The following is a 23,079-nucleotide window of genomic DNA, read 5'->3' on the forward strand; positions in this document are numbered from 1 at the left end:
TGCTCACAGATTCATTGGAAAACAAACCATTGGTGTTGCCCCCGCGCCTCGCTCAGCCAGTGAGCGGGAACCGGTCTGTATGTGGGATCCGAACCCTCGGCGGGAGCGCTGCCGTGCTTCCCAAGCGGCGCACTAGCGCAGTGCGCCACCGGGCCGGCCTCAAAATATTTTTATAATTTTCTTCATAAAAGTTTTGCTAATATTATGTTAGACTTATTCATTGGTAGAATTGATTTTGGGGGGTTTTTTTGTTGTAGATGATTTTTTTTTTAATTCAGTTTCTTATTGCTAGTATATGAGAATGTAGTTGATTTTTTAATTTTATTTTTGTATCTGATCACCTTACTAAAATCTTACAATTTGTAAAAAATTTTCTGTAGATTCTTCAGGATTTCTAAAACAAAGACCATTGACTGTAGTGATGACAGTTTTGCTTGTTTCTCTCTAATTACTGTATTTATTTTCCTTGTCCTACTGTGCTGGGTGGAAATTCCTATTCAGCTTCGAATAGGAGCAGAGACATTGGCCTTCCTTCTGTTGTCCTTGCCGTTAAAGGAAAATGTCTAACATTCCCTAATGTCAGAGTGATGTTTGACATAGGTTATTATAGATTCCCTTTTTCAATTTAAGTTCACAGATGACCGTTCCACTAGCTAAATGCTTTTTACTGCATCTGCTGTGACGATCATATGTTTTCCCTTTTAATATTTTTAATGTGGTGAATTTACAGATTTTCTGCTGTCAGACCTTCCTTGATTTCTTGCAATAGGTTCAACTTGTTTGTGGTGAATACTGTCATTTTTATACTTGGCTGGACTGGGGTTGCTAGTGCTTTAGGATTTTTCATCTGTGTTCTTGAATTGTAGTAGCCTATAATTTCCCTTTATTGATGTTGGGTTTTTTTCTTTCTTTCTTTTTTAATTCTCTTTTTTTATTTTCTGGAAGAGTTTGTTTAAGGTTAGAATTATTTATTCCTTGAAAGTTTGGAAAAATTAGCCTCTAAAACTGTTTGGGATTCATGTTTCCTTAGTGATTTGATTATAAAAAATATATAAAATTATAAAAATTATAAAAATATATAAAATTATAAAAAAGTATTTTAAAAGTTTACTTTTACAGTTTCTGATCTTATCTTCCTTTACTTCTTTGGCTATGGTGTTCTCTTTCTAACTTCTGGGGTTAGATGTACAGCTCACTAATTCTCAGCCTTTCTTCCAATGTAAGCTGCACATTTCCTTTGACATACAGTGTGAGGTGTATAAAACAGGTTTTGATATTTAGTATTTTTATTTTAGTTTAGTATTTATATTTTCATTTTTAAAAGTCACGTTTCGGGGCCGGCCCGTGGCTCACTTGGGAGAGTGCGGTGCTGATAACACCAAGGCCGCGGGTTCGGATCCCATATAGGGATGGCCGGTTGGCTCACTGGCTGAGCCTGGTGCTGACAACACCAAGTCAAGGGTTAAGATCCCCTTACCGGTCATCTTTTAAAAAAAAAAAAAAAAAAAAAAAGTCACGTTGATGGTGTATGCCTTTGATATTATGTAAGGAGAATGACACTTCATCTCTGTAGTCTTCCTTCCAAAAACACATGACCCCAGTCTAATCATGAGAACATCAGACAAATCCAAGGACGTTCTACAAAATGCCCAACCAGCCCTCCTCAAAACTGTCAAGGTCTTCAGAGACAAGGGACGTCTGAAACCCGAGGAGTCATGATGATCCAGGAGGTCCTGTGGGCCCTGCATGGAGTCCTGGAACAGGAGAGACCAAGGAAATCTGAATCCTGTGTGGGTTTCAGTTAATGACAAGGTTCACTAGTTGTACCATCCTAACATAAGACAGCAGCAACAGTGGAGCTCCCCTGATACAGTACGAGGTCCCTGGTCATCGCTCTGCTCTCTGCTTCCCAGGTTGTTGGCTCCTCGTTCCTGCTGGCATCTGCCACCCTCCTGATGCGTAGCTTCTAGGAGTAGCTTTAGCAGATCTGTTGGGAATGAAATCTGTTTTGTTTGTTTCTTTACCTGAAAGTGTCTCTGTTTTGCCCCCATTCTTGAGTGATTGCTTTACAAAATTTCAAGATGGTTTTGTCTCCTTTTGTCACATTCAGGGTGTTCTTCCTCCACTTGCAGCTTCCTCTTCTGCGGTTGAGCGGTGTGGTGTTAGCACAGTGGCCGATCCTGCCTTGTCTGTCTCTTTCTGGCTGGCTGCTCGTCACCACCTCTTCTGTCTCTAGTGCCCCCGGTTTTGTTACAGTGTGCCGAGGCATGGGTTGCTCTTTATTCTCTTGGTGTACGTTTTCTTTCCGTGCCTGAAAATTTGTGTCTTTTATTAATTCTGGGAATCCTCAGCCGATATCTCTTCAAATACTGTTCTGTTATCTCCATTCTTTCCTTCTGGGTCCTGAACAGACGAACGCTGTGCCTTCCATTTTCTTCCACTCTCCTGTGTTTTCCCTCTCGAATCTGCCTGCCTCTGCTCAGTGGCTTTCTTCATAACTGTCTCTAATGCACACGGTATCCATTGGCTAACATACCCATTGCGATTTTTAAAAATTCATCAGTTATTCTTTTTATTTTTGAAAGCATACTTTGTTCTTTACCTAAAATGATTAATTTTTGACAACTCTGTTGCTTCCTCTTTTTCATTGCTTTAACGTTTTTCAGCTACTTTAGTAAACTTTTTATTTAATCAAAACTTACATGCAGAAAAATGATAGTGTATAAAACACTGAGGTTTTTTTTCTTTACAATTTCAGAAATAGTAACTACATTCTGTTTCTAATAATGCGAGTATCTGAAGTACTAGTTTGACTCTGTCTTTTGATGTTTTTTGCTGCTGTTAGTTATTTCTTTGTATGTCACTTACATTCTGTTGGGATCTTATGTTTTAGATGGTCTTGTGGAAAATGCAGGGATTTGAAGTGAGGATGCTTTTCTTCAGACAGGAGTTCCATGTATGCCTGGTGAGAATGCTGGTGACTGGCACCTGGCGTCCTGTGTCCCAGCACTTATGGGTCCCCGTGGTGGCCTCGTCCTCAGTCCAGTCTCTGTGCTCACTGCTGTCAGCTCTGCTCTCTGCCCAGCTCAAGCGCTTTTTACTTTTTTCATTATTTATTTCTGGCTCCTTGGAGGGTTCCCTCACTGCTGGTGAGTCCAGCCACATGACAGAAACTGTATTTTATGCAGAATCTAGGTTTTCTGCAGCGCAAGAGCCTGTAAGAGTGAATCGTCTACCATACTCCCATATGAGGAAGTTTCCAGTATTTCGTAAGCGCAGGCTTTGGCCAGCCTACTTTTCTACCCATCTTCATTTTCCTTGTCCCCAGCTGAGATTCCAGGTCCAGCAATATAAACACTTGCTGGCTTCTGCCCTGGGTCCTCCACCTCTGTCACCTGGCAAAGCTGCAGCCTCGATTTAGACCCACTGTCTAGTTACTCCGTCCTTCCCCGCGAAAGCATACTTTGCTAGACAAACACACCACCTCCGCTTTCTGGTCACATTTTAGAATTATGAACTCAAATCCCAACTGGGCATTCTCCACTTCCAGAGTGGCACTGCCCCATCCCCGCCCGGCTCTGCCCTGTCCTGGTCCGGCTCTGTCCTCTTCTACTCGGTGCCTGGCACTGCCCTCTCCCACCCGGTGCTGTCCTCTCCCACCTGGCGCTGCCCTCTCCCACCCGGTGCTGTCCTCTCCCACCTGGCGCTGCCCTCTCCCACCTGGCGCTGCCCTCTCCCGCCCAGCACTGCCCTCTCCTGCCCGGCACTGTCCTCTCCTACCTGGTGCTGCCCTGTCTCGCCCGGTGCTGCCCTCTCCCGCCTGGTACTGCCCTCTCCTGCCTGGTGCCTGGCGCTGCCCTCTCCCACCCAGTGCTGCCCTCTCCCGCCCAGCACTGCCCTCTCCCACCTGGTGCCCAGCGCTGCCCTCACCCACCTGGTGCCCAGCGCTGCCCTCTCTCGCCCGGCGCTGCCCTCTCCCGCCCGGCGCTGCCCTCTCCCACCTGGTGCCCAGCGCTGCCCTCTCCCGCCCGGCGCTGCCCTCTCCCACCTGGTGCCCAGCGCTGCCCTCTCCCGCCCGGCGCTGCCCTCTCCCACCTGGTGCCCAGCGCTGCCCTCTCCCGCCCGGCGCTGCCCTCTCCCACCTGGTGCCCAGCGCTGCCCTCTCCCGCCCGGCGCTGCCCTCTCCCACCTGGTGCCCAGCGCTGCCCTCTCCCGCCCGGCGCTGCCCTCTCCCACCTGGTGCCCAGCGCTGCCCTCTCCCGCCCGGCGCTGCCCTCTCCCACCTGGTGCCTGGCGCTGCCCTCTCCCACCCGGTGCCCAGCGCTGCCCTCTCCTGCTCGGCACTGCCCGGTGTGTCGCATCTCCTGGCCCACTGTGGAGTGCCTACACTGCCCTATCTCCAGTCCTCGTACTTTGACCCTGGCCTCCAGGTTGCCGTGAAGGTGGATTTATCCAGATGGGAGAGTGGACATGTTTTTCCTAAGGGTTTCGTAGACTGGTGGATCCATCAGACCCATGGCTGGTGGGCCTCCTTGACGCTTTTGATCCGTCTCTTCCTTCGTTGTGAATACCCTCTCACTGTTCCTGTATTTTCAGACACTCTCACGTCTCCTACTTCCTTTCTGAGCCTCTAAGTATACTCTAATCGCTTCCATTAAAAACACGATATAATAAAGCTGCTCCAGTCTGGGGTCTCCCCTGTCCGTTCCTCTGACTCCTTCATTTCCTGTGTGAAGGCTGCTCATATACTTTATTGTCCAAACTAGGACACCGAAGAGTGAAGGGGTCCTGGCACCCTGGGGGGTGTGGTCACTCGCTGTCTGACGCCTCTGCTCCTCACAAATCCTCATAGCCTCAACTCCCATCCAGGTCACTGCTGTGGTGGCCCGTCCTGTGTACACTGGCACCAGCCTTGCACAGGCAGACCTGTGGCTCCCACTTGCCTGTGCTTCTCTTTGCACTTCACGCCTGTCAGCCGGCATGTGTGGGAGCTATCCCCCAGGTCACCCGTGACCTCTAGGGGACAGGGCCAGCAGAGGGATACTTGCTCCACTCCTCAGAGAATTCCCTGCAGGTCCCTTCCTGCTGCTTGTCATCGTGATCTACATACTCATTTGTTTATTGTCAAACTTCTTGGGAGCAAGGTTTTGGTCTGTACCCTCCGCTGCTGGTATAGATCCTGCTGCATGTGTGAACGACTGTTTGTGGGTGAACAAATACTCAAAAGATTTTCAAATGTACACACATATACACGTAGTGACAAAATTGGATGAATCTTGTCGCCTGTTAGCCGTGGACAGTTCTAGCAGGTTGACTTTCCGTACAACCTTGTCTCAGTCACGTCTGACCTATTCCTCATGCAGGACAGACTTGCTCCCTGTGCCTCTGTGCAGGAAGGTCACAGCACATGCCCCTCCGTGGGGTCCAGTTTCCTCCCCGTCCTTCTTAAGTTGCTCTTCCGTGTTCAGGGCCGGGTGGTGGGTTTCATGTGCCAGGCATTTTATGCCCCTGCCTTGCCCATCAGAGGGAGCAGTGGGCACGGATGAGTCATGCTTACCAAGAACATTTAACACAACGTTAGCCGAGTTCCCAGAAACAGCTTTGTGTCCATCTACGTTCTTGGTGGGTTTTAACAGGAAGGAGGCTTGGGACAAAAAGTGCTTTCCGAGTATGTGGCTTGCTTTCTTTCATCCAGCACTGTTGGAGGACAAGGCCTACTGGCACCTCAGCTCCGTCTTGTCTGTCAGGTCATTGGCGTAGTTACAAATGACAGAATATAAAAAATAAATTTTCAGATTTTTTTTTTTCTTTGACCAACATGTTTTCCAAGGTCGACACAACATGAGCCAGCAAGTGTCTCAGGTGACTGGGTCCTTAGCTAACAAGCCCAGGATCTTAGAGGGAGGATCCCAGGGTCTTCTTCCACATAAGCTGATGGAATGAGATGCTCCTGAAAGGCAGGTTGAGGATTTTCCCTGGACCGTGGTTAATGATTCTGGAATTCAGAGGGGAGCTTCAGAAGCTGCTGCACTCACAATTTTAGCCTCGTCTGAAACGTGTCTAAAGGGTCCTCCAGGAAGCGTGGAGAAACCAGTAAGACAGTTGGCATACATTCTTTTTGCCAGAGTGGGCACCTCTGATAACAACATGGCAGGGCTGTCTCCACCCACGGCTGTCGTGGTGAGGGCGTGGACACCTTCACTCAGCAGCCTTTTCCATGGCCTATATGGTCAGCCTTCCAGGCTGACCGAGTCCCACTCATTCCCTGCTACAGGAGGCCTTCTCTTGTGTCACTCGTGGTGAGGGCGTGGACACCTTCACTCAGCAGCCTTTTCCATGGCCTATATGGCCAGCCTTCCAGGCTGACCGAGTCCCACTCATTCCCTGCTACAGGAGGCCTTCTCTTGTGTCAGGCCCAGCAGGGCTGCGCTAGGGGCTTTTGATGCTGCTGCTGGTGTTGTTTCCTTTTCAAGCTTACGCCTCCCTGGGCTGCTGCCACCCGCCCCTCTGCACGGGCCATCTCCTGCACTCGCTCTAGAGGGAGGACTCCGGTTTTGTGCTGGGATAGTGAATAAGACAGACTTTGGAGGGAGGGAGCCCTTTTGCTACTTGGATATTGGGAGCATCACTTGATTTCCCTGGGTCTTGATGTTCTTGTCTGTACAATGGGAGTAAGTAGACCCACCTCGTACATTTATTATGAGGCATTGAGGACTGAGTGTGAACTTGCAGCATGGTGCCAGGTGGAGGGCTTATTCGTTGATTCATTTACTGATTCATTTATTCACTCACTGTTTTTGGCACATCAGACCCCACAGAGTAGGAGCCCAGAGACCCCAGGGGAAAGCAAGTGAAGGGCTTTGTTTCTGCAAGTAAAGGCCATCATGAAATCTAAATTTGCAAATCTCAGTCTGTGCGGGCTGCTCCTACTCCGCAGCCTCTCCCTGCCTCACCTCCTAGGTCCCACCTGCCCTGCTTTTTTCCCTCTCACACATCAGTTTTTCACATTTGAAGGGGAAGAGGGCTTGCTGGCCAGGGAAGCAGCCATTTCTCGAAGGAAGGTTCAGAACCTTCTTAGAAGGTAAATTAAAGCAACCCAAAAGCTTTGGCAAGTGATGTTGATGGATACATGGTACTAAATGTGTCTTTGTAGTTTAATTTTTTTCTCCTTTTTTACAAATTAGATTGCCAGGTTTCTTTAAAACCAGTGTAAATGCTTTTGGTGGCCTTGCAAAAAACACCAGTTAGTGGAGGCAACTCTTTTAAGAAGACTCCTTCTGGAGTGGGTCACGTGGAATTAATGTAACTGTGCCCTTTGTCACCTCCTTGGTTTGCCACTTGCTGTCTTACTGATCTGTTTTTTTCTTTTTTCTTCTTTTGTGGAGGGTTTGAAGACTCAACGGTCTCAAGAAATAAAGTGAACACCGTTTATTTCTCAGAAACCCTGCAGCCTCCAGGTGGCCTCGGCCAGTGGGAGCTCAGCGTGGAGGCGGCCTGCGGGGAGGAGAGCTGTCTTATTCACTTATTTGTGTCCTGTAGACCCAAGAACCTCAGGCGTTACTTCAGGCCAGTGCCACTTGGGAGCCGGCCAGCCGGGGTGGGATTGCTGTGGACAGGTGGTGGTGTTTTCTGGCTGAGTTGCTCAGTGCTAGGAGGAGCAGTGGAAATGTCTTTGCCAGGCAGACACTATTGACCCAGGGCTCTTGGGGGTGAGCTGGGAGCCTGCCTCGGTGGTTCTGACAATGCTTGCAGTGCCAGTGGGCACGTACCTGGTGAGCTTGCAGAAACGCCCCCAGAGACCGAAATCCTGGCTGAGTGAAAGGGTGCTGTGATCAGAGACAGGTTACAGTGGTGCCACATATGTCAGCCCTGTAGAGACCTTAGATGTGCTCTTTCCCAGACCCTGCCCATGCCTCCTGGGCAGGCGCGATGGCCCAGGGCGCCCACCTGCCTCTCTCTCCACCTTCCCTCTTGGCACTGGCCTTGGCGCTCCTCCCTTTTCCCCACCCCCTCCCACCTGTGCCTTCAGAAAGGCCTAACTAGTCAGGAAACGAGGAAGAAATTGCTGTCCTTTGGGGGAGCTCGAGAAGCTGAGATACTGGATTAGCCTCAGCTGTTGGAGCTTGGTTGCTCCCTAAAGAGGCAAATAGAGCTCCACATGTCTTCTTCTATTCACCCTTCAACAGACGTTGAGCCCCTGCTATGCCAGGCCCCGGGAACAGCACTGGGACACCAAGGTGAGCTGGGCCCAGTCCCTGCTTTCAAGGGGCTCCCTGAACAGTTAAGTGGGAGAATTGCAAAAACTTGGTGTAGTGCACAGTCCTAGGTGCCACCAGTAGAGGACAAAGTGGGGCCCAGGAGGGTGTGGTTGGGCGGAGCCCCCAGAATGGGCTGCGGGAGTGAGGGGAGGCTTCACACAGCTGATCTGTGAATGGTGTTCCCTGAGAGCTGGAGGTGTGCGTGTGGGAGGTGGGGCGCTAGGGATGGGGCATTTTGTGGGCCCATGAGAGAAATTGTGAGGAAAGCGGAAGCAGCTGCCCGCCTGACTGCTCCAGGGGTCTCACCAGTGGGCCTGTTGTCAGGCGCCTGGCCTCTGCTGCTCTGCTCGCGTCTGCAGCCAGCCTGTGTCCAGGGACTGGGCCGTGGCTGGGGAGTGGCTATGTCTGGGTGGGGGCTTATGTCCACACCACTGGTGAATCCATTTCTGGGAAGGCACTGATGGCCATGTGGGCACTTTCCTGCCAGTTGGGGGATCTGCCTGGGCTGCTGCGAAGTGCAGTGCAGATCACACACACAAAGCTCAGTGCCTTCCGACCCCGCCAGCTGCCCTGTGGCCTGAGGGTCCACATACATAGAGCTGTGATCTGAGAGCCCTGCCTCAGGGTGGGAGGGCAGGAGGGTAGACAGAGAGACCTCTCCATTGTCAGGACGACAGACACAGATGGGCTCCCTAAGCAGCATTTTTCAAGGCCACCCCCTCCTGCTCCACATCCATACTGTGGTTCAGGCTCACAATCTTCATCAGGCCCGCACAGCTGCTCTAACTGGTCTGTGTCTGAAGCTCCAGAGTGATCTTCCCAGCCCGGGGGTTGGGTGGCTCCCTTGAGTCAGTCCTTGTGTAAACGACAGACACAGATGGGCTCCCTAAGCAGCATTTTTCAAGGCCACCCCCTCCTGCTCCGCATCCATGCTGTGGTTCAGGCTCACAATCTTCATCAGGCCCGCACAGCTGCTCTAACTGGTCTGTGTCTGCAGCTCCAGAGTGATCTTCCCAGCCCGGGGGTTGGGTGGCTCCCTTGAGTCAGTCCTTGTGTGGCTCTCCCCACCTAAGGAGGAGCCCCAAGCTCTTCTACATGATCTCCAGAGCCTGTCATGAATCCATGGGGTCCTCCGGCCTGCTGAGCCTCAAGCATGCCATTCCATCTGCCTGGACGGAGCCTGCCACTGTCATCTTGCATGTTCCCACTCACCCTTCAAGGCCTCCCCTTCTCTGGGAAGCTTTCTGAACGAAGGCAGGCGATGGGGGGCTGCATCTTCCCCATCCCATACACGGGCCCCTCCTCGGGGTGGCACTTGGGGCTCACCTGGAAGTCACTGTTTGCTTATGTGCTCCTGGAGAGCAGGGATCCTGACTCTCCCTCTTGTCTCCTCATTGTCCTGGGTGTGCCTGGCACCCCGAGGCACCAGGCACTCAGAGGCCCACGAGCCTGGTTCTTAGGTTGAAGCTGGAGTAGCAGACATCGGTGCCATGACTCGTGTGCCTGCCAGCAGACACACATGCACGTGAGTGCACAGCTGCTGCTTCCACACACGTCCCCCCCTATCGGCTCTGTCCTGCTGCCTGTAGCAGGGTTAGAAGGGCCTTTCTTTTTTTGTACTGTACCGCTGCCCCATTGTCATATTTGTAGGAGCCCTGTATGTGCATACATGTGAAAGTTCACATCAGTGGTAGTGCTTCCCAGTACATGGGGACGTTTCTTGGTGAATCAGCACGTTGAGCTGGTGCCATTTCTGTGTGAGCCCTGGGCCTGAACAATTATGAATCATTTGCTTGCCTCTTGATTTGCGTCAATCAAACCACATGTGAAGAAAGCAGCAGTGAGCAAGGCTTTGCCGGCAGCTTGGCGTCCAGCGCTGGGGACCTTCGCCAGGGACAGCCTCGGGAGGCTGGCCTGCCATGCTCATCCTGGTGGTCTGGGCTGCGGGCCTGGGGTGGCCATGGGGCCCAGAGTGGCTTCCGGCCCAGCCCCTCCGCCCCCTCTCTTCCCCTCCCAAAACCACCGTTAGCAACGCAGGAGATGGGTGAAATGGTAATTATAGCTTTCTCTGCTATTTCCTGGTTTCCTATGTGTAATCCTGCGGCGAATGGTACATATTTACAGCTCTGGGAATGTTTACAATTTAAAGCAGATCCTCTGATCTTTTCTTCCCTGTCACACAAAATAATTTTAGGACATGGCTCTTTGAAAAGATTCCTTGTAAGAAAGACTTAATTAAAAAGGGATGTCACTGTACCCCCTGCCCCCTTAGAAGCGCAGAGGAGGGGAACACAGCAGGACTGGAAGGACACTGGAGGAAGGCAGGACGCGGGGTGTGCTAATAGGAGCCTGAGGGAAGAGGGGACTTTTGAACCTTTTCTTTTTTGGACCAGCTTTTGGATTAGGTTTGTTCTTGCGAGTCACAGCAACAGCTCTGCTAGGTGCCTGGTGGAGGGAGCCCCGCTGGAGTGGGGGCTGGCTGGGGAACAGGGTTCCCAGGAGACCACCACTTCAGTGGTTTGCTTTTTTTTTTTTTTTTTTTTTTTAAGTAGGCAAACTATGTTCTCCTTTTTACTGTAAAGGTTACTTTTATTATTGCCAAATCAGCTGTTAAGTAGTAGCTGATGTCCTGGCTGCCTGATTAACCACAGCCATAAGAATAGCTGGCATCTTAGAAGACCAGCAGTGCTTCTTGACCCCAGCCTTCCCAGCAGCAGCATCTCTCAGTGAAGCCCTTCAAATACGGTAGGAACTCCAGGTCACACTGAATTTATCCTAGTTTTCACCCTCTTTTGGTAATGATCAGAAGCGGGTTTAGGTGTAGCTGTTTCAGGGAATTATAGAAAGTGAAGTGGTCATGAGGGACTCCCTCTTCTGACACATCTCTGTGAACTGGCTTAGAGAGTGTCCCCTTCCTCAGCTGTGAGCCCAGGTTTGCGTTTGCAACAACCTGCAAACAACTAATAAACACTAAAACAGCAGTGACAAAACGGAACACAGTAACACCCAAATCCAAACCTAGCTCTTTCATTGGCTATTTTTCTGTTTTTTATCATGGAAAATGTCACACGTTTGCAAAAGTGAAAGCAGACACAGGAATGTGCGACCAGGCTCCCTCCGCTGCAGGGAGGATGGCCGGGCCAGCCTGCCCCTCCGCAGCCTGCCCACCTTCCTCGCTGCCTCATTTGGAAGCAGTTTCCGCGTCACACACACGTCTCGAAGAGAAGGACTCTTCTCAACATATAGCAATGCCATTATCACAGCTTTAGCTAATTAATTAATACCTTAACACCATCTGATAATAAGCCATTGTTTAAAATCCCTGATTTACTCAAAATTTTTTCAGGTTGTTTTTTGGGGGGAGGGTATGCACATAAGTGTTAAATAAAGCTTACCCATTATCATGAGCCACTGTGGTCGAGTTTCCACAGTCAGGACTTCACTGCTCATGTCCCTGTGGTGCCCTTTAGCATGTTCCTCTCCCCTCTGTTTCCGGTGACCAGGCAGCCCAAGCTGGAAGCTGGGTCAGCCTCGGGTGGGGTTGGTCGGTAAGACTGCTACTTAGGTGGTGTGGGTGTGTCCGCTTCCCATGGGGGATGAGCGGTTACCAGTGACCTTCCTTCCTGGGGGCTGCAGAGCGATATTCTGAGACTCGCTTTCCTTCTTTATGTATTTATTAGGCAGAAGACTTCTGGTGAGAGAAAGTTCCCCATGCCAGCTCTTTGGTTCAGGTTGGAAAGGCTTTCATCATTTGCCAGTTTTCAGAGTAATGAGCTAGTTGCGTTATGTCATCTAGAGGTAACCACTGAGTTTTATCATTAATTTGTTTTGGGGTCTAATTGTGAACTCATAGATTTAAATATATTTCATGTGTTTTAAGCCTTTGCTGTTATTATTCTTATTGATGTTCAAATTGTGCCATCTTTGGTACATGGGGGCCCTGTCAGGTTGGTCCTTGAATCCTGTTGACGTGACCCTTGTAGCCTTTGGTAGCTTCCTTGCTCTGGCATGACAAGGTACTCTGTCACCTTGTACAATTCCTGTCTCCAGACTGGAATCAGCCATTTGTCTGATAATGTCCCTTCTCAAGACCCTTAATCACATCTGCAAACAGTCCCTTTTGCCATGTAAGGTGACATGTGTATAGGTCATGGGAATGAGGATGTAGACATCTTTGGGGGCCATTATTCAGCCTCTACATGCCCAGTCTCAGACATACTGACCACTGGCCATTGCAGCAGCTTTCTGGCCAGGTCGCCAGGGAGGGAAGAAGCCATTCCAGGAAAGTAGGTGCTGTTCAGGGTAGGGTAAAACAGGCAGTGCCAGCGCAGATGCCCATCTCAGAGTCCTGGGGGCACAGAGGCGAGCCCTCGCTGTTCTCGTCTCCTGCAACCACCCACCCTGCTCCATCAAGGTCAGATGGCATTAGGCTGTGGCGTCCAGCAGCAGGGCAGGTGTGTCCGTGGGAGGACTGGGTGCGGCTGCCTGGGTTCCCCACGGCCAAGGGTGGCCTTGTTATCCTTCTGATTCTAGCTGTCCTAGTAGGTGTAAAGTGGGATCTCCTTGCAATTTTGATTTGCATTTCCTTGATGACTAATGATGTTGAGCATCTTATCATGGGCTTGTTGGCTGTGTGGGTATTTTCTTTGGAGAAAAGTCTATTTAAGTCCTTTGCCCATTTTTTGAAATTGGCTTATCTGCCTTTTTATTGTTGAGTTGTAAGCGTTCTTTATGTATTCTAGATACAGCTCCTTTATCAAATATATGATTTGCAAATATTCTTTCCCATTCTGTGGGTTGCCTTTTCATTTTCTGGACAGTGTCGTTCGAAGCACAGAAGTTTTATCTTTTGATGATGTCCAGTGTATCTATTTTTTCTTTTGTTGCTTGTGCTTCAGTATCATATCAGAGACAGTTATTGAGCTCAGATTGGATTGGAATGATGGCGTTGTCTCCTCTTTGGGCTTCTGGCTTTTGGCTTGTGTCAAAAGTAAATGCTAAAGGCTTCTTGGGGCTGTTAGGAGAAATGCTTATTTTATTGCCTTGCTGGCTTCTGCAGTTTCTAATGGCTGGATTTGCTTTTCCCACAGTTGTTTTTAATTGAATGTCCATGGGAAAATGGCCAAGTAAATTGAAGTTTTCACAGAGAGAGCTGCGTTTCTTTGCTGATTTTTTTTTTTTTTAACCATACTTTTTTGTCGTTACTGTGCACAGTTTGTTGGAATCCAGCGTCATGTTCTGAATGTTCATTGCTGGTCTTGTTGAGCATTGCTATGTTAGAGTTTTTCCCTACTCTGAACAAAAGTTTCAGGGCATTCTGAAGGCTCTGTGCAGTTCATAAATAGACATTCCCCTATTGATAGTTAATTATGGGACAAGGAGCCATCAAGGACCTCCCGATGTGGAGACAAGAGTCCTGAGAAGAGCAGCAGCCTCACAGCAGGCAGGACTAAGGCAGGGATTCTGCAACCCGCTTTTGGGGTCCAGCCTGGCCCCCACTCACCAGCTGCCACCAGACTCCGTGATGCAGACCTCGTGCCTATGAAATGGTGACAGCAGCAGTGTCTCCCTGCAAATGCAGGAGGGTTTGTGTCAGTGGACAAGGACTGTAAGAACAGTGCCTAGCAGAGCGGGCTCTCCTCATTGTAGACACAGTCACCAGGCGCAAAGAGGCCTTGCTGGAACTGCTGGTTCATGTGGATTTAGTATTCCTGACTATTCCAAACGTGACAACACTTGAACCTTAGCATGTAACTTATAAAATTTGGATGACTTCAGAGTAGACTGCTCCTCTCTTTGCCTTTTAGACACAAAGCACACAGACCTAGCCTTTTTACTAGTTCTGAATTCTGAATCTTTCAGGTCCTTCAGCTTCAGTTCACTGAGAAAGGCGAAGAGTCGTGTGTCTGTCACATAAACCCAGGCTGTGTAGTTGTATTTAGGGAGTTTGTAACTAACTCGCGTCTATTTAATATTAGTCTAGATATTCACCATATTTATGAATGAGAAAGAGTCTCTTTGCATCTTTCTTGCCGTAAGCCAGCCTCCCAGTATGTAATTTACTCTGTTCGGTTCTTGCAAGGTCTGTGTATATACTGGTCTGAATTAAGAGCCACTTAAACCTACATATGCTGCTCACAGGTAGTAATCACACGCATCACATCAGTTGGTTGACTGTCTTACTTCTTTCCACTAAATAACTGGTTTAATGATTTTTGAAAGTTCAGATTGTTTCCTATTTGCGTACATAATAAATTATAAAAATGTTGAATGAGAGTAGGTGTTCTTTGAGAAGGGTTTAATTCCCAGGAGACTTGAAAGTATTATAAAATCTCTAATTAGGGTATGAATGTTTATTTCTTTTAGCCCCTGAACTTGTTTAAAAGCTGTTCCTGATCTCAGTTTTGAAGGTCTCCTCTTCTCTGTCACTGTGGAAACATCTCACCACAGTGTTCCCTGACAATTTTGTATGGTGCTAGCTCTGCTCTTTCCTCTTTCAGTTGAACACTTTGGGGCAACTAATGAGTGTCCTGTTGAGGCTACAGATTTGTCCCTTTGGCTTGCTAAGAATTTCCCTCTCCATGTGCCACCCTCAGCATCAGCACTTTTCTTTTTTTATTATCATTCTCACGCATACTAATGTGGGACAGATAGCAGAGGACATGCACAGTGGCTCCGGTGCAGCCATGGGACAAGGCTGCTGGCATGCTGTAGGGCCAGGTTCCTCATCAGCTGCCCTGGGGATGTCCAGGCTTCTGAAAGTGGGTGGATGCCTTGTACTCGCCTAGAGGGTAGGCTCTGTGGCCTCAAGGGCCACCTGTATGGAATGACTCTCTTTCTTGGGGTTGCCTGTTTGTATCTTGTAAAAAGATATCATTTAAGAGGAGATAAACCAGGTACAATCCCTGCACTAGTTTGAGGCGCCTCAGCACCTGATGACAAGTGATTAGCAAACTCGACAGGACAAGACCCGAGCCAGGCGTGGATTAAGAACCAAACCCATTGCTGCCGGCCTTGTAATTACACTGCTGTGTGTGGACAGTTTGTACTTTCCCCCTTTATAGCTGACTTGGAAGATTTGCATGTCTGTGAGTTGAAATGGTTTGAGTCATCTTCCTATATAAACCCTCAGCACAGAAACTCAGCTTCTGAACACGTGGTGAGTTGGCAGTCCTGACAAACAAGGTGAGACCGTGCAGGGGACCGCAGTAGCTGACTGTGGCAGCCAACCCCCGGAGCATGGGTAAGGACCTGTCTCCCCAAGGAGGGTGGAGGTGAACGTTCAGTTGGGGAAATAGAGGTTCTGAAGGATGGAGCCTGCAAAGAATTCCTGTGAACTGGAGTGGACTTCAGCACTGTGCTGAAAGGGGTTGATGTGGTGCCTTGCAGAGTTCCTGTGGCTGCGGAGAAGTTGGACCCAGTGCTTCCTTGGCCACACAAATGATGTATTGTATTTGCTGCACACCAACACACACACAGATGCACAGGTATGAATGTGCATGAACTATGGGAGGGGTGCTTGGATGGCTTCCATCTTTTAGTAAAGTAAGTGTCGTCTGCACGTGTTTTCCAGTTGACCTTTTCCGCAAGTGCAAATGGTGGCCTAGGATAAAGCAGCTGTGAGCTCAGCTGTAGATGTAACAGGCCTTCAATATCTTTTGACCTTGCTGTTAGCCTTCCTTTAAAAGCCAGCTCCATTCAGTTCTTCTATCCATCTGTTCCTTTATTTCTTTCTATTTTGGGGGGCTGGAGAGGGATGGAGCACCTTTATGTCTCTGCTCTGAGTCTTGCTGGGGTTCCCCTGCCCCTACCTAATCCTCTGGCTCCAAGCTCCTCGGAGTCCCACTGTCCTTAGGTCCCCCCGGTGGGCCCCTCTGCACAGAACTTGACTGCTTGTTTCTTCCCAGGACCTTTCATGTTTCCCACTCTTCGAGCCTGTTCTTGGTTAACGGTGGAGGAAAAGGCTAACGTAGTTTAGTTCTCATGCCTTGGTTTATGCAGTTTTCTGGGGAGCCTTGTTCCCTTTCCTCTGTCACAGCCCTTGTGAGGGGCCACATCCGTGACAGGAGACTGGGTGGTCGTCACCACTGGGGCCGCCCTGCCTTCCCTGGGCCTCCAGGTCTCCTTCGTGATGGCTCTCTAGGTGGCTGCGAGCACAGAGCGCATGGTTGTATTGTGGAAATGCTTGGTAAAAATCAGCACGAGTGAAGCATTTTGGTTCCTTTCTGTGAAAAGTCGGAAGTCAGGGAGAGAGATGCGTTCACTTTCATGATGGACGTCTTTATCCTTGACATGCGCATCATTCACTCAGCCTCTTTGCACAGTCGTACTTCGCCCTGAAAAATTCTAAACGTTCAGAGCTCTGTGGTGTCTTGGCTCTCTTGCTCTTCGTGAGGTGCAGGGTGGGCCTTGCTCTTCCAGGATGGCCCCTCTGCCTGTCCCCAGGAGCACGCAGGGCAGGCTGTAGGTGGAGTGCCCTGGGGCAGCGCCCATTCCCGCCTCAGCGGTGGGGCAGAGTGAAGGGTGAGCGCACAGAGCAGTCACAGCTGGCCGAGTGTAACCCCACAAAATAGTTCCTGATTATTCTGATACATCTTCAACTTACTTTAGACAAGAGTTAGAGAAAGTTCTGATTTATGCAAGGAATTCAAGTGTAGCTTGTTGTTTGGTATGTAGGTTTTTTTAAAAAAATAGTTGGTGATATTTGTCTTTTTAGGAAAATTCTTAGACAAGATGGCATTTGAAAGACTTTGCGTTAAGAATATCAGAAATTACTATCTAAAATCAGAAACTAGAAATGATGCTAACCATCGACTTCGTGTTGAAAACTGACCATCTGAGCCCGAGCGAGTCTGTTCCTTGGTGGACCGAGAAGCCAGAGGAGGGCTGCACTCAGGGCTGTCCTTCTCCCTGGGTTCCATCCCCATGGCCGTGTCGCCCGAGCCTGCAGCGCTCCCGGGAGGAGGCATAGGGGCTGTGGCTGGCTGCGGTTGGCAGCCAGTTCCTCGTGTGTTCAACTCTCTAGCTGTGCGCAGCCCTTCCGGGAACAGCTCAGGAGTTTTGCTGTCTTTGTGGCATCCCGAAGGGCTAGGCGACTCTTTGCTGACTGGCCTTGTGACCTGGAACCCTGGGCAGCTGTTCGTCTGTGACAGGGCCCTGGTGCATTTCAGACCTGGTCTGCTGCCACAGGAGGGCCTTGTGTAAGAAGCGATTCTGTCAGTGTGAAGTGGGCTTCGCCGCTGGGCACAGGCATGGCCTTCTGTGGTCATGGATTAACATTACGAAACGTCATTATAAGTGCTGCGGATGGGCACTTGTCGTGCGTCCAGCACTGCCCTGAGCCCTGGGAGGCAGGTCCCACTGTCTCTCCCAGGTTGTAGATGGGAGCCCCAAGAAGTAAAATAACACTCCCACTGTCACATGGGTCGCCAGGCAGTCTGCGGCTGCCACTCTGACCATGCCAGTCACTTGCTCTTTCTCTGACGTCTGTGAGTGCCTACTGTGCATGGCCACTGTGCCCAAGATGCCTATGGCAGTGTCTCTAGTGACTATTGATAGCCCTGCTTTGTCCCCCGTGGTTTAGGGGACCTTCGAGGCTTGGTGCCCTGATGACCTGGTGCCTTTTAGGGAAGACCACAGCACCTGGCACACCTGGGTGTGTGACAGGGCAGGTGTTTCAGGAGCTGGAGGGGCCAAGGGACACCTTGTCCAGCCCTTGGTCAGTGTGGGTACTATCAACATGGCAGAACGAAGGAAGAGCAAGCTCAGAGTCCTCTTTGAGCTGCCTGGAAATGGCGACACTTGGGAGGGGCCCTGAGGATGGGTGTGAATGTGAAGAGAGAGGGAGGGAGAGGAGGGCCGGGTGTGAGCTCTGGTGAGCTGCAGCCAGTTACCTGTGGAGCTTGTGGGAGCCATGATGATCTCTGGGGCTGGGTGATTTATAATTCCACAGAGAGAGCAAAGCCATGTGCCACAAAATTGTGAACCTCTGCCTTTGAGCCTGCTGGTCTGCAATTGTTAGCCGTTTCTGTCGTTAGCAGCTCTGGAGGCCCCTTTAGAACAGGTGACTGGTGTGCCAGCATGGCACCAGTACATCTGGGCAGGTGGGCTGTGAATCTGTGAACCCACTGGCAGAGCAGGTGCACCTGCTGCAGGTGAGCTGGCTGGGCTGCAGGTCCGTGGAGGGCAGGTTGGCACAGCCAGTGGCTTGTGATGCAGGGTAGAGAGGGCAGTTAGAAGCTCAGTTTGAGCTCCAGGTCTGCACAGAGTAGGGGGCACGGACCCCACCTGGTGGCTCTGCTGCAAGAGGCAGGCCCGACCTGCAGTGTTGGCATCCAGCCTGGGCCTTTGTGGGCTAGAACCGCAGTCTGGAAAGGGCTGTGGTTCCATGAGGAGCAGGCTACAGGGCCAGCTGAGCTCTGGCGGCACTAGTTTGGTGCTGTGTCCCTGTCCCTGTGGCCCGCCTCTGGTTCCAGCCACCTCTGCTGGCTGGGCGGTTCACCTGGATGCTGCAGCAGCCACTGTGGTAATATGCCGGCCCCACACCCAAATTTTTATCCTTTGGAGCGGGCCGGGAAGGGGAGGGGTCTGTGTGAGGGTTGACAGGTGGCAGGCACATTTGTGGCCTCATCTCGGCCTGCTGGGCCCAGGTGGGCAGTGCTCCGGCCTTGCTGGAGGGGCTCTGCTGCTCACCCAGTGCCCCTTCAGCCCACGGCATGCCTCATTCTCGATCCACCACAGGACCTAGGAAAACACTGCTCGATCTCCTGTGTGACCCTACAAACAGGCTTCAGAGACCCCATCAAGCACCTCAGTGTCCTGGATGCCGTTCTTCCTGATCGTGAGATGCTGGCCACCAAGAGCCTGGCCCAACCTGAGGACAAGTGTCCCCTGTGGTCACATGCAGGTGGTGTCAGCTTTGCAGGGCAACTGCATCACCTCTTGTTCCTGCTCCCTCCTATGTATCCTGAGCCTCCGATGAGCAGGAGAGTCTAGGGTGGAGGGAGGGCTGAGGACCCCTCTCTCCCCACTGCATCTCCCCTCAAGAGGGCAGGACAGGGAGCGGCAGCCCATCCTATCGCAGGAGGGCTGGGGAGTCCAAGGAGAAGCAGGGCCATTTAGGGACATGTTGGGAGGCAGAGGGAATCTTTATTCTCATCTCTGCAAGTTGTTGAGAGAAGTTGATTCCAGTGTTCTGAATTGGGAACCTTGGGAACTTGAGGGTGCTGTTGGTACCTGGGCAGGGACTTGGGGTTCCTGTAGACTTGGCCAGCTAGTAATTGGGCTTCCCAGCCATCACCATACGTAGCCATATCTGTATCTGGGTCTGAGAAGCTTCAGGGCTAGTCCTTGTGGGTGACTCATCTGCCACCCCTTCAGGTGTGGGCAGGTTCCAGTGACTTGCTCATTCTCTTCTGGGGCTGTTACAGATGACGTAGGGTCTCTTCCCTCCATGAACTCATACTCTCTCCAGAAGATCCTTTTCTCTTATCCAGGTGCTTCTTTGCCTTCCTGGCTGGGTGCAGAAAGGATGGCATCCTGGGGGTCTTGAGCGCTACCACAGGCCCTCACTCACATGCCCACTGTGCCCTGCATGGTGGTGTGGGAGTGTGGGAGGGGACAGATGGCCTGGACTCACCTCCTACCTGCCCCAGCCCACTTCCTTCTCTGCAGTGAGGGTCACAGAGTGCCTGTCTCCCAGGCCCTACAGTCACGGTCACCCCTCAAGTAACGGGTGCACTTGTTCAGAGCTGTCACATGCACAGGCAGGGCGGCTGGCCGGGCCCTGGCTGTGCACAACCCAGATGGACTGCTCTGCCGCAGTTGGTCACTGGAGCCTGGTTTGCAGAGAATTTTGCTCTTGAAACCTCTGCTTCCATCATGCTTTGCAGGGTACCTTGAATGACACCTTCTGTTGCCCTGTGGGACGCCTCCCTGTGCATTTGTACCTGGGCGCCCCTGTAGCCTGCAGGGCCTGGAGGGGGGTCTGAGGCGCCCCCACCCAGGCAAGCAAGAGTGGGACAGCGTGTCCCAATCAGGACAAAGACCTTGAAGCAGCCTTCCACCTGCCTGCCCAGAATGTACATGCAGTGCCCGGGAGGTGCTGGGGAGAGCCAGACATCTCAGCTCCGTGGCTTTGAGAAGTTGGTGCCAGGAGGCAGAAGACAGTGGGTTTTGGGTTTTTTTTGTTTTGTTTTGTTTTTTTATTTTAGAAGCCCTGTTTCTTAGTGTGAGCCCTTGGCTTCTCTAGAGGAGTGAATTATTTTGAAACCACACCCATTACTGGTCTAAGATTGACTTCCTGATATGAAAGTCTGCTGCTGTGTTTGCTGAGAAATCACAAGTCTGAAAAGGAAGGGTTTTATGGCACCGTTTATGACACCTCTGGAGCACTGTCAGAAGCTGTGATTTTCTTCCTGAGTTGCATGCTTGTCCTGGGGATGTTTCACTTCTCAACTGGGGGTGATTGGAGCAGCAGGTCCTTTCCTGGGGTGATGCCAAGCTGGTGCCGGGGTGGGTTCAGAGCAGCCCCAGGGAGGTGGGAGGGCCCCTGGCTTCAATGGGGAGGCCTCTGCACCCCTGCCTGCCTCAGTGTCCTGTGTCCCAGCACCCTGTGTCAGAAGATGTATCAGAGTAGGGAGTCCGTCTCCAAGGTTCTCTGACCCTGGAAAGTTCTGAGAGGTGGTTTCCAGCTTATAGAAGGAAAAACAAATAGCCACACACCAACAGCATGGAGTGCCTGGATTGGCTAACACCAGACAGGAAGTAAGGCAGGGGGGCATTTCCACAGCCCCCACCCACCACCCCCATGCTGCTTACACCCTAGGCCCTGCAGCGAGGTGGGACCCACCGCGGAGGACACGGCTCTCATGAGCAGTCCAGACGTGTGGATAGACGGGCCAGAGCACTTACAGAGGGCTTTGAGTTCCACTGAAAGAAACTGATTTGTTCTTAAAAGTATTGGATTAGGGGCCGAGCCCGTGGCGCACTTGGGAGGGTGCGGTGCTGGGAGCGCAGCAGCACTCCTGCTGCGGGTACGGATCCTATATAGGGATGACCCGTGCGCTCACAGCGCTCACTGGCTGAGTGTGGTGCAGCCGGTCTCAAAAAGGACAAAAAAAAAAAAAGTATTGGATTAGCTTGCTGGTCCTCGTGGGTTGGAGGTGTGAGTGTGAACACGGTATTGTGGAAAGGTCCTTTGTTGGCCATGTAGGATTAGAAGGGCCCTGACTGCTCCATAGCCGGTTTCCCCTGCAGATGCTTGTGCTTGGCCATCCTGCCAGAGCCTTGGGCAACCACCCACTTTTCGCAGATAAACCACTGCATCTGCCCAGTGACCTTCATGAGGAGTCCTGCATTAGCACATTCTTAACAGACATTTAAAAACCAACCAAACAAAACCTGTTTCCTGCCCCACGCTCTTTCGGCACACTCATAAATGTGAGTTGGATTTGGAAATGCCTGGGTTTAAATTTGCAAACTAACTGAATTTAACTTTCAGCGGGGCACATCTGCTCCTCTTCAAGCCCTGCTGATGGTAGAGTGAGTTGACGGAGGCAAAGCCACCATCCAGCCAGGAGTCTTGCAGTTCTCTGGAGTTCCATCAAGTGTGTTAGTAACCCCCAGCGTCGGGGTGGCCTTCGGGTGTGACCCTAGGCCGAGGCCTGAGCCTCTCCTGCTGAGAGCCTCCCTGTTTGTGTGGGGAAGTGAGCCCCTTTTCCTTTCCAGGGTTGTATCAAGCTCTCCTATGGCCGGCCTCTGCCTCTGAAGGTCCTCGGGTGACCCAGCTAAGCCACTGGCTCTCGGTGGGTGCACAGAGGGTGACACACCTCTCCCTCGAGTTACTTTTGGGTCTGGGAGGAGTGGTGGACAGAAAGGGGCTTTGCGCTCATGGAGTGTACCTTCTGTGGAGAGAGGGTGCAGAGAGGCAGTCACTGGACAACCCCTTTAGACTGGGCAGCCAGGAGGGGCTGCGCAGCTGTGTGCTGGGTGCCCAGGCCAGCAGGCGGCTCGCTATTCCCTCCCAAGGCCAGCAGCATGGGCACTGTCACCCCCATCAGAGCCCCTCTGTCTCTTGGGAGTCCCTTCAGACATGGTTAACACTCTCCCACTCCAAGGCCTTCTCCCACCCTCCTGGCCCGTTAATCCTCCCTCCTGTGCCTTTCTAGAGCACACTCTCTAGGCAATTCCTTGTGAGCTGTTTGGGGCCTTGCCTCCTTCCTCTTGGCCCTTTTCCTCTGACTGCAGCCACGTGCAGGCCAAGCAATGCCACCTGGATGTCAGTATTGAGAGTCGCCCTGCCTGGGAGCTCCTGCCAGTGCAGAAGTGGACACCCTCACACCTGCCGTGCATATGGTCTCTGCTCTTCGGGTCATTCTCCAGCCCTGCAGCAGCTCCGAGGGGGTGGCATTAGCCTGCTTGAGGGGTGGACGCAGGCTGCCTGGGTGAGAAGGGGAGGGGACAGAAGGAGAGGGGAGCTCGCCAGGTGGTGAGGCCCAGCGTTCTCCAGACTGACATCGGGGCAGCTATTGGGCAGCTGTGCAGTGGCCACAGTGTCCTTGGAACCACTCTGAATTCTGGGGCAGAGGCTGGGGTGCCTACACAGGAGAGGGAAGAAACGTAGTGTTCTGTGTATTTTCTCACAGTGGTTGTGACGGTGTGTTTGTGCCGTGTCACCTTGGACCGGGGTGACAGACAAGCCCTTGGTACTGAGTATTTAGGGCAGCGTCTCCATCTTTCATCCTCAGGCGTCTTTACCTGCAGGATGAGCCTCTGGGGTCTTGACTTCCTCAGGACTCCACGTAGTGGAGCACGGACGCCC

The 23,079-nt window shown here is 51.3% G+C and overlaps 1 protein-coding gene across 1 annotated transcript in view; it reads left to right on the forward strand.

Moving 5' to 3' along the window:
• The window catches only part of HDAC4 (histone deacetylase 4), a 340,220-nt gene that overhangs the window by 104,565 nt on the left and 212,576 nt on the right, over window positions 1–23,079 (forward strand). The gene's annotated exons all lie outside the window — the stretch shown is intronic.

The sequence above is a fragment of the Galeopterus variegatus genome, unplaced genomic scaffold (assembly GCF_000696425.1).
Source record: "Galeopterus variegatus unplaced genomic scaffold, G_variegatus-3.0.2 Scaffold1002, whole genome shotgun sequence".
NCBI lineage: Eukaryota > Metazoa > Chordata > Mammalia > Dermoptera > Cynocephalidae > Galeopterus > Galeopterus variegatus.